General features: G+C 44.1%; 1 non-coding gene across 1 annotated transcript; it reads right to left on the bottom strand.

Annotated features, from left to right (window-relative positions):
* Nucleotides 1–9,965: 9,965 nt before the first annotated feature.
* Nucleotides 9,966–10,056, bottom strand: trnar-ucu (transfer RNA arginine (anticodon UCU)). The gene is given in 2 exon segments: nucleotides 9,966–10,001; nucleotides 10,020–10,056. It is a non-coding gene; the product is annotated as a tRNA-Arg (tRNA).
* Between the last annotated feature and the right edge of the window lie 448 nt (nucleotides 10,057–10,504).

Raw genomic sequence — 10,504 nt, 5'->3', positions numbered from 1 at the left:
ACCAATCCGTTGTTCGAGGGGACAGGGAGAGTCTGATCTCCAGAGTTGCAGACTCAATTGAATTTGTTCAGAAAACAAAAGGAAAAATTAGTGGTAAAAGACAAGAAAGACGGGAAGAGCATCTAGTGGTAGCTGTAACCAATTGCAGTCGGTGTGGCCGAGAGAGACACAAGTGGGAAAACTGCCTCGCCAAAGAAGCTGAGTGTTTTTCCTGCAGAAAGATGGGACACTTTCAGTCAGTGTGTGGCAGTAAAATACCAGCACTGAATATAATTAAAGGGAAATCCCCAGAGAGCAAAAACATTAATGAAGTACAGGATATCCAAAGTGTGGAAATACATTTTTTAGGTGAAATCCAGGAAATAAAGTGAGAGTTGCTGGACGACAGAAATTCTGAAATATTTGAAGATAGATGTAGATAGATTCTTGATAAACAAGGGGGCGAAAGGTTATCGGGGGCAAGTGGGAATGTGGAGTTGAGGTTACAATCAGATCAGCCATGATCTTATTGAATGGTGGAGCAGACTCGAGGGGCCGAGTGGTCTACTCCTGCTCCTAATTGGTATGTTTGTATGTAAGAAAACATGTTCTAGATACAATGAGAACTATCATTTGTTTGGAATTGGATTTGAAACCCCCTTTTATCAAAAGGTGATAGAGCTTTAATTTTTCTACAATTAACAGACAAATCCTTGTGGAGTTGAGATTGACAGAAATAATGGGCTGGATTCTATGGAGCCCTCAACGTCGAGATCTGTGGTGGGGGTGGGGTGGGAGCCGCCTGAAGATGGCCCCGAATGAGGCCCGCCATGGACCTCAACGTCGGCAGGGCCTGGCTCGATATTGCCTGCGACGGCCAGGCATTGTGGGGGGACCCCCACCGCTCGGCAACGGGACCACAAACCTGCATTAATTATTATCCCATCACTTCCTGATATCCAGCTGCGATCTTCAGCCCGGTGACCGGCACTGCCGTGCCTTCGGAGTCCCATCCGGGAAATGAGGTGCAACACTGGTGGGGAGGGGGGAGAAGGTAAGTTTCTCAGTGTGGGGGAGGGGGGACGGAGTCAAACTAATGTCATGGGTGTAGGGGATGGTGGGAAGGGTTATAGTTTACAGTTTGCGCAGTTTTGGGCGGAAGGTCAGATGGTAAATGTAGGTTTTGGGAGGGAAGGGCAAATAATTAATTTAACTGTTATTGGGGGGATGGGAGAGAGGCAAAAGCAATGTATTTATTTCATTTCATTTAATCTTCCTTTAAATATTTTCCAGTAGGACTAACAGCCTTTAAAAATGGCTGACACTCCACTACAGTACTAAGGCAGTGCTGCACTATCAGAAATGCTGTTTTTCAGGTGAAACAGAAAACTGAGGATCCCTCTGCCCTCTCAGGTGGATGTTAAAGGTACCATGGCACTATTTCAGAGAATAGAAGCGGAATTATTTCTGGGGTGCTGGTCATTGTTTAACCCTGAATCAACATCACTTAAAAACAGATTATCTCGTTTTTATCACATTGTTGTTTCTGGGAGCTTGCTGTGCGCACATTGGCCACCATGTTTCCTACATGACTACAGTGACTACACTTGGAAAGTCCTTCATTGGCTGTAAAAGGCTTTGCATCGTCCTGTGGTCGTGAAATGCAAGTCTTGCTTTTTCCATTGTTATCAGTGTCATTGTGATCAAAAGATCGGATGTGTGAACACAAAGTTTAAATCAATTTTGATTAAAATAATGTAAAAGCATCTATATTCTTGCACTGTACTTAATAATCTCCATCTTCCTATCCTTACAGAGTGCAATGTCATCGACCCTGAAATTGATTCCAGAAAGTTTAAGGCACAGAAAGAGGCCACTTGGCCTCAGACATTTTCAGCCCAGTTCTGATGAAAGGTCACAGATCACAAACGTTAACTTTGTTTCTCTCTCCACAGATGCTGCCAGACCTGCTGAGTATTTCCAGCATTTTCTGTTTTTATTTCAGATTTCCAGTATCTGCAGTATTTTGCTTCTGTGTTAATTTGAAAGTTAAAACTGAACCACCTGTTTACAATTCACACTGGGGTCTCCCATGAAATAATTCTGTATAGTATTGATATAATGAATACAGATTCCGACACAGAGCTTCCTGTGGGGAATTGGGGATATGAATACCAGCAGACTCTGCAGGAATTTCCACTGGGAGCACAAATTCACAAAATCTACCTTTTATATATCGATTCATTTTGATTGTCCTTCTGGAAAATTATTTTGAAACAATTTAAACATCAACCCACAGCTCCATGACTGGGTCAATTATGAGGTCATCCTCTGACAGGTCATGTGACAGCTGGAGCCACAAGACATCAGAACCAGATTTGTGACTGGAGTAAAACCCGGAATCCTTTCCCAATGGCTTTTCAAATAAAGCTGTTGCTGTTTGAAAACACAGCAGTTAAACTTTCTGCCTGACCATGAGGGGAGCTAGGGAGAAATTTACAAAACTCAATCCTTCAACAAAATAGTTCAAAAATCATTCATATCGAAATCATGTGAGGATTCATATGCAGTAGCGAAACAAGCAAAATACAGAAAGTACAGAGGAGAGCTGAAAAAGGAAATGAGATCAGCAAGAGAATGTATGAGAAAAGATTAGCAGGTCACATAACTGGGAACACTGAAGTATTTTACCAACATATGGACAGTCAGTGAAAGGGGGGATCAATTAGGAGATCCTGTGGAGACAGAGGGTGTGGCTGAGGCACTAATTAAGTATCACAAAATAAGCGGATGCTGCAAATGTCACAGTCAAGGAGGAGGAAGTGAAGAAATTGGACAGGATGAAAATAGATAAAGAGGAGTCAATTACAAGGTTGGCAGCTCTCACAGTAGAAAAGTCACCCAGTTTGAATGGGTTGCATCCTGGGTTGCTGAGGGAAGTAAGGGTGGAAATATCAGAGACTCGAACCACAATCTTTCAATCCTCCTTAAATATGGGAATGTTGCCAGAGGACTGGAGGATGCAGGTAAGCTTGGGTAGTTCGATCTTAGTATAACTTGACCATTTTTATAATGTATCCATTGTAATAACTAACAAGGTCAAGAAAGCCATTTTATAATTAACACATGACCAAAGGAGCCATTTTGTGTTCAGTGCTAATGTGCCGTGCAGAGGACACTATTTGTGCTTAAACATTAACACAACACGGGAAGAAACGGTTACCGATTATAAGCTCTCACTCAATTGGTGCAGAGTATGAGCACCAGGGGTTACTTCTGACAGTTGAAGAGATCATCGCATCTCATTGGATAGCTACCACCCACTCCAAGCTGGGCAGCCCCCAATCAGTTAGGTGCTGTCCTGCCACAACCTGCTTGCTTCAATGGGTGCTTGGAGCTTAGAGAGTCATCTCTCAACAGGCGGATCAATAATCAATGCACCAAGAAAAACAAGCTCAACAAAGAAGACACCAGTCCTTCGCATCGCAAGCTGGAATGTGAGGACCATGTGTCCTGGCCTTACTGACACCCTTCTGCAGGTTGATGACACACACAAGACAGCTTTGATGGACAAAGAACTCACAAAGCTCAATGTGGACATTGCTGTGCTGCAAGAAACTAGACTCGTCCAAAGTGGATCCCTCAAAGAGAAACACAACACCTTCTTCTGGCAGGGGAAAGCCCAAGAGGCAACTCGTGAGCATGGAGTGGTTTTCACAGTATAAAAACACGCCACTTGAGATGAGTGAACCAGCCACAGTAGGCTCAGTGAGACTTCTTACTCTTCACTTGTCAACAAGCGTGGGCCCAGTTAATCTCATGTGCATCTATGTCCCGACACTCACCTCCACCCCAGATGTCAAGGATCAATTCTATGTGACACTTGATACTGCCATCAGTAGAATTCCCAGCACTGAGGGACTGTACCTTCTAGGAGACTTCAACACAAGCTTGGGTACTGACTACACAGCTTTGCCAATGTGCATAGAGCACCAGGGGATTGGCAAGATGAATGAAAATGGACAGAGGTTGCTGGAGCTATGCTGTCACCATGGATTCTGTGTGATGAACAGCTACTTCCAGGTCAATCTGTGCCACAGGGTGTCCTGGAGACATCTGAGATCACGCTACTGGCACCAGCTAGACCTTATTATCACCAGACATACCACCCTCAGCAGTGTCCTCATCACTCACAGCTATCACAGCGCTGACTGTGACACTGACCACTCCCTGGTGTGTAACAAGGTCAGGCTTCAGCCAAGGAAGCTTCATCCATCCAAGAAGAACGTCGTCCTCAGATCAACACTTGACGAACCACTGATCCAGAAAGGACCCAGGAGTTCCTCAACATCCTCGATCAGGCTCTTTCAGACAACAATGCTCAAGGTCTCAGTGCGGTGTCAAAGTGGAATCATCTGTTAACAAGCAGATGGAAAGGTGAGTGGAACATTACCTTAAACTCTACATAACGGAGAATATTGTCATTGAAGTGGCTCTCAGTGCCATTCCAGACTTCCCTGTCATGGAGGAGCTGGACAGTGACCCCACCATAGTGGAGCTCAACAAAGCCATTGACCATCTTGCCAGTGGTAAAGCCCCGGGAAATGATGGTATTCCACCTGGAATCATCAAGAATGGAAAAGCGGTTCTACTGCAGCATCTCCATGAACTTCTGTGTCTCTGTTGGAAGGAAAGATCTGCACCTCAAAACATGCGTGATGCAAACATTGTCACCTTGTACAACAATAAGGGGGAATCGCAGTGACTGCAGCAATTAGCGAGGCATCTCCTTGCTAAGTATTGTGGGTAAGGTCTTTGCTCGCATTGCTCTGACCAGATTGCAGACCCTGGCATCACACATCTATCCTGAGTCTCAGTGCAGCTTCAGAGCTGGTAGATCGACAGTCGACATGATTGTCTCACTTCGGCAGTTACAGGAGAAGTACTGTGAACAGTACAGACCACTCTACATTGTCTTTACATCTGAACATACGAATTAGGAGCAGGAGTGGGCCACTCGTCCCTTCGAGCCTGCTTCACCATTCAATAAGCTCATGGCTGAACTGATTACTCCACATTTCCATCTACCTCCGATAACCTTTCACCCCCTTGCAGATAAAGAATCTATCCATCTCTCCCTTAAAAATATTCAAAGACTCTGCTTCCACCGCCTTTTGAGGAAGAAAATTCCAAATACTCACGACCCTCTGAGGGGGAAAATTGCTCCTCATCTCTGTCTTAAATGGGTGACCCCTTATTTTTAAACAGTGACCCCTAGCTCTAGATTCTCCCACAAGGGGAAACATCCTTTCCACATCCACCCTGTCAAAACCCCTCAGGATCTTGTATGTTTCAATCATGTCGCCTCTTTCTCTTCGAAACTCTACTGGATACGAACCTAGCCTGTCCAATCTTTCCTCGTAAGACAGCCCACCCATTCCATGTATTAGTCCAGTAAACCTTCTCTGTACTACCTCCAATGCATTTACATCCTTCCATAAATAAGGAGACCAGTACTGTACTCAGTGTTGCAGAAGAGGTCTCACCAATGCCCTGTATAGCTGAAGCATAACCTCCCTACTATTGTATTCAATTCCCCTGGCGATAAATGATAACATTCTATTAGCTTTCCTAATTACGTGCTGTTCCTGCAGACTAACCTTTTGCGATTCGTGTACTAGGACACCCAGATCCCCTGCATCTCAGATCTCTGCAATCTCTCACCATTTAGATAATATGCTTCTTTAGTCTTCCTGCCAAAGTGGACAATTTCCCACTTTCCCACATTATACTCCATTTGCCAGGTCTTTGCCCAGTCACTTAACCTATCTATATCCCTTTGTAGCCCCCTTATGTCCTCTTCACAACCTACTTTCCTACCTATCTTTGTCATCAGCAAATTTAGCAACCATACTTTTGGTCCCTTCATCAAAGTCATTTCGAGAATTGTAGAAGGTTGAGGCCCCAGCACAGATCCCTGTGGACCACTCGTTACTTCTTGCCAACCAGAAAATGACCCATTTATGCTGACTCTCTGTTTTCTGTCAGCTAGCCAATCCTCTATCCATGCCAATATGTTACCCCTGACACCATGAGCTTTTATTTTCTGCAATAACCTTTGATATGTCACCTTATCCTTCTGGAAATCGAAGTAAAATACATCCACCGGTTCCCCTTTATCCACAGCACATGTAACTCCCTCAAAGAACTCCAATAAATTGGTTAAACATGATTTCCCTTTCACAAAACCATGTTGACTCTGCCTGATTACCTTTATTTTTTCTAAATGCCCTGCTATAACATCTTCAGTAATCGCTCCTAACATTTTCCCTGAGACAGATGTTAAGCTAACTGGCCTGTCGTTTCCTGCTTTCTGTCTCCCTCCCTTTTTGAATAAATGAATTACATTCGCTACTTTCCAATCTATCAGAACCTTCCCGAAGCGAGGGAATTTTGGAAAATTAAAACCAGCGCATCAACTATCTCACTAGCCACTTCAGGACCTGGCGACTTGTCAGCCCGCAGCTCCAACAATTTGTTTAGTACCACTTCACTGGTGATTGTAATTTTCTTGAGTTCCTCCCTCCCTTCCATTTCCTGACTTACAGCTAATACTGGGATGTTATTTGTATCCTCAATAGTGAAGACCAATCCAAAGTATCTGTTCAATTCATCTGCCATCTCTTAATTATCCATTATTAATTCCCCAGACACACTTTCCATAGGACCAACACTCACTTTGTTAACTCTTTTCTTTTTAAAATATCTATCGAAACTCTTACTAGTTGTCTTTATATTTCTCGCTAGCTTTCTCTCATACTCTAATTTTACCTTCCTTATCAATCTTTTAGTCATTCTTTGCTGTTTTTTTATATTCTGTCCAATCTTCTGACCTGCCTCCCATCTTTGCACAATTATAGGCTTTTTCTTTAAGTTTGATAGTATCTTTAACTGTTTTCCTGAACCATGGATGGTGAGTCCCACCTTTGGAATTTTTCTTTCTCGTTGAAATATATCTATTCTGTGTATTCTGAAATTTTCCTTAAATGTCTGCCACTGCATCTCTATTGACTTATCCCTGAACCTAATTTGCCAGTTCACTTTAGCTAGCACTGCTTTCATGCCCTTATAATTGCCCTTATTTAATTTTAAAATACTCGTTTGGGAGCCACTCTTCTCTCCCTCAAACTGAATGTAAAATTCAATCATATTATGATCGCTACTACCTAGGGGCACCTTAACTACGAGGTCATTAATTAATCCTATCTCGTTGCACAATGCCAGGTCTAGTATAGCCTGCTCTCAGGTTGGCTCCAGAACTTATTTTTCCAAGAAATTATCCCAAAAACATTCTATGTACTCCTCATCTAGGCTACCTCTGCCCATCAGAATTTCCAGTCTATATGTAGATTAAAATCCCCCATAATTATTGCTGCACCTTTCTGACAAGCTGCCATTATTTCTTTTTTTATACCCCATCCTACAGTGTGGTTAATGTTAGGTGGCCTGGACACCACTCCCACAAGTGACTTCTTGCCTGTATTATTTCTCATCTCAACTCAAACTGCTTCTGCATCGTGATCTCCTGAACTTAGGTCATCCCTCTCTATTGCGCTAATACCATCATTAATTAACAGAGTTACCCCATCACCTTTTCCAAGCTTCCTGTCCTTCCTAAATGCCATGTCACCTCCAATATTCTCATCCCAATCTCTGTCGCCCTGCAGCCATGTCTCTGTAATGACTATCAGATCGTACTTATTTATTCTATTTGTGCTCTTTGTTCATCTGTTTTGTTTCGAAAGTTCCATGCATTCAGATACAGAGCACTTAGTTTTGTCCTTTTATTATTTTTGTGACCTCTAGCCTTATCTGTTGATTTACTCTTAGATTTGTACATTCAGTCCCTTCCTGTCACAGTCTGTTTATCATTTCCCATATTTATACCTTTCTCTCTTGCCTTGCCTCTCCTCCTTGATTCACCATATCTTCCCAAATTTGATCCCTTGCCCCCACTATTCAGTTTAAAACCGTCTCTACGTCCCTCGTTATGTAGCTCGCGAGAACACCGGCACCAGCACGGTTCAGGTGTAGACCGTCCCAACGGTACAGCCACCTCTTTCCCCAGTACTGGTGCCAATGCCCCACGAACCAGAACCCACTACTACCACACCAGTCTTTCAGCCGCACATTACTTTCTCTAATCTTATTTGTCCTATGCCAATTTGCACATGGCTCAGGTAATAATCCAGAGATGATTACCTTTGAGGTTCTGCTTCTTAATTTGGTGCCTAGTTCCTCATACTGACTATGCAGAACCTCTATCCTTATCCTGCCTATGTCGTTGGTACCGACATGGACCACGACAACTGGATCCTCCCCCTCCCATTGTATGTTTCGCTCCAGCCCTGAGCAGACGTCCTGAATCCTGGCACCGGCAGGCAACACAGCCGTCTGGACTCTTGCTCTTTGCTGCAGAGAACAGTGTTAATCCACCTTACTATACTGTCCCCTACTACCACTGCATTCCTTTTTTCTCACACTTTGAGCCGCAAACACTTTTTTTTAATTTTCAAAATATACTTTATTCATAAAAATCTGCAAATATTACATTGCCAAACAGTTTCAAACAGCACCAAAAAATACAAACATTGCAAGGGAGATCAGTTTCCTTCTCTCCTATCATGAGTTTCTTCACAACCCTTCCATTTCACTATTGTCATGCCAATTACAGTTTTACATTTACAGCAAAAGAAAATATCAACGATACAGTTCGAGGGATTTCCCATGGATCCAGCCCCTCAGTTCAGCTTGGTGGGGGGACCTTACACTGTGGTCTTTCCCCATTGAGCCTTTGCTGCGGCTGCTCCAAGCTTTAGTGCGTCCCTCAGCACGTAGTCCTGGACCTTGGAATGTGCCAGTCTGCAACATTCGGTGGTGGACAACACTTTGCGCTGGAAGACCAGCAAGTTTCGGGCAGACCAAAGGGCGTCTTTCACCGAATTGATAGTCCTCCAGCAGCAGTTAATGTTTGTCTCGGTGAGCGTCCCTGGGAACAGCCCTGAGAGCACTGACCCCTGTGTTACAGAGCTGCTTGGGATGAACCTCGACAAAAACCACTGCATCTCTTTCCACACCTGCTTTGCAAAGACACATTCCAGGAGGAGGTGGGCGACCGTCTCTTCCCCACCACAGCCAACGCGGGGGCACTGTGCGGAGGGGGCGAGACTTCAGGTGTGCAGGAAGGATCTGACGGAAAGGGCCCGTCTCACCACCAGCCAAGCTACGTCTTGGTGCTTATTTGAAAGTTCTGGTGATGAGGCATTCCGCCAAATGCCTTTGACGGTCTGCTCGGGGAACCATCCGACAGGATCCACCATCTCCTATTCCCGTAGGCCCTTGAGGACATTCCCTGCAGACCACTGCCTGATGGACCGGTGGTCAAAGGTGTTTTGCTGCAGAAACTAAACACTTTTTTTTTTATTTCCAAAATATACTTTATTCATAAACATCTGTAAAAATTACATTGCCAAACAGTTTCCAAACAGCACCAAAAATACAAACATTGCAAGGGATATCAGTTTCCTTCAATACTCTCATGAGTTTCTTCCCAACCCTTCCGTTTCACAATTGTCATGTCAATTACAGTTTCACATTTACAGCAAAATGGACCTTAATCACTTACAGATACTCATCAAACATGCAGCTTTTTCCAAACCAATCAACTACCTGCTTGCCTGTGATGTCACAGCTAAACAGATCCTCACCAAACAGCTCCTTCCACTGCACCGAAGCAAGAACCAAATCCTGTCAACTCACCCCAGCGGCGCTCTGTTTCCCTGCTCTCACTCTCCATTGGAATATCACTTTTTGATTTTTTTTCCCCAGCTCTGCTCCTGCTGTGCTCCTCTCTCTCTGAGTCGGTGCTTTTGACACACTTGTTAACTTACTGTTCCGTCGTGCTCTTCTGTCTCTGGTCCAAAATCTGACTCTGGTGGGATTTGAACCCACAACCTTTGAATGCTTTCTTTATCATTATTTAGAAGTCCAACACGCTATCCATTGCGCCACAGAGACGCACATATTTAGATAAACATCACCAAGGCCTTTGATCATGTCAGCAGAGACGGACTCTTCAATTTGCGATGGAAACTCGGCTGCCCTCCTGACCTCTTGGGTATCATCTCTTCTTTCCACGAGAACATGCACAGTTCCATCAGTTACAATGAGCAACATCAGACACTTTCAAGATCAGCAGTGAGGTAAAGCAAGGCTGCGTGCTGGCGCCAACTCTCTTAGGAACAGAGGAACATAGGAGTCGGCCATTCAGCCCGTCGAGCCTTTTCTGCCATTCAATTCGATCATGGCTGATCATCCACCTCAACGCCCCTTTCCCGTGCTCTCCCCATATCCCTTGATGTCATGAGTATCAAGATTTCTAACAATTTCTGTCTTGAACATGCTCAATGATTGAACAGCCACAGCTCTCTGCGGTAGAGAATTCCAATGATTCACCACCGTCTGA

Source organism: Heterodontus francisci, unplaced genomic scaffold (genome assembly GCF_036365525.1).
Source record: "Heterodontus francisci isolate sHetFra1 unplaced genomic scaffold, sHetFra1.hap1 HAP1_SCAFFOLD_221, whole genome shotgun sequence".
NCBI classification, from domain to species: domain Eukaryota; kingdom Metazoa; phylum Chordata; class Chondrichthyes; order Heterodontiformes; family Heterodontidae; genus Heterodontus; species Heterodontus francisci.
Note: the sequence above shows the minus strand (reverse complement) of the source record. Positions and strands in the feature narration are given on the sequence as shown.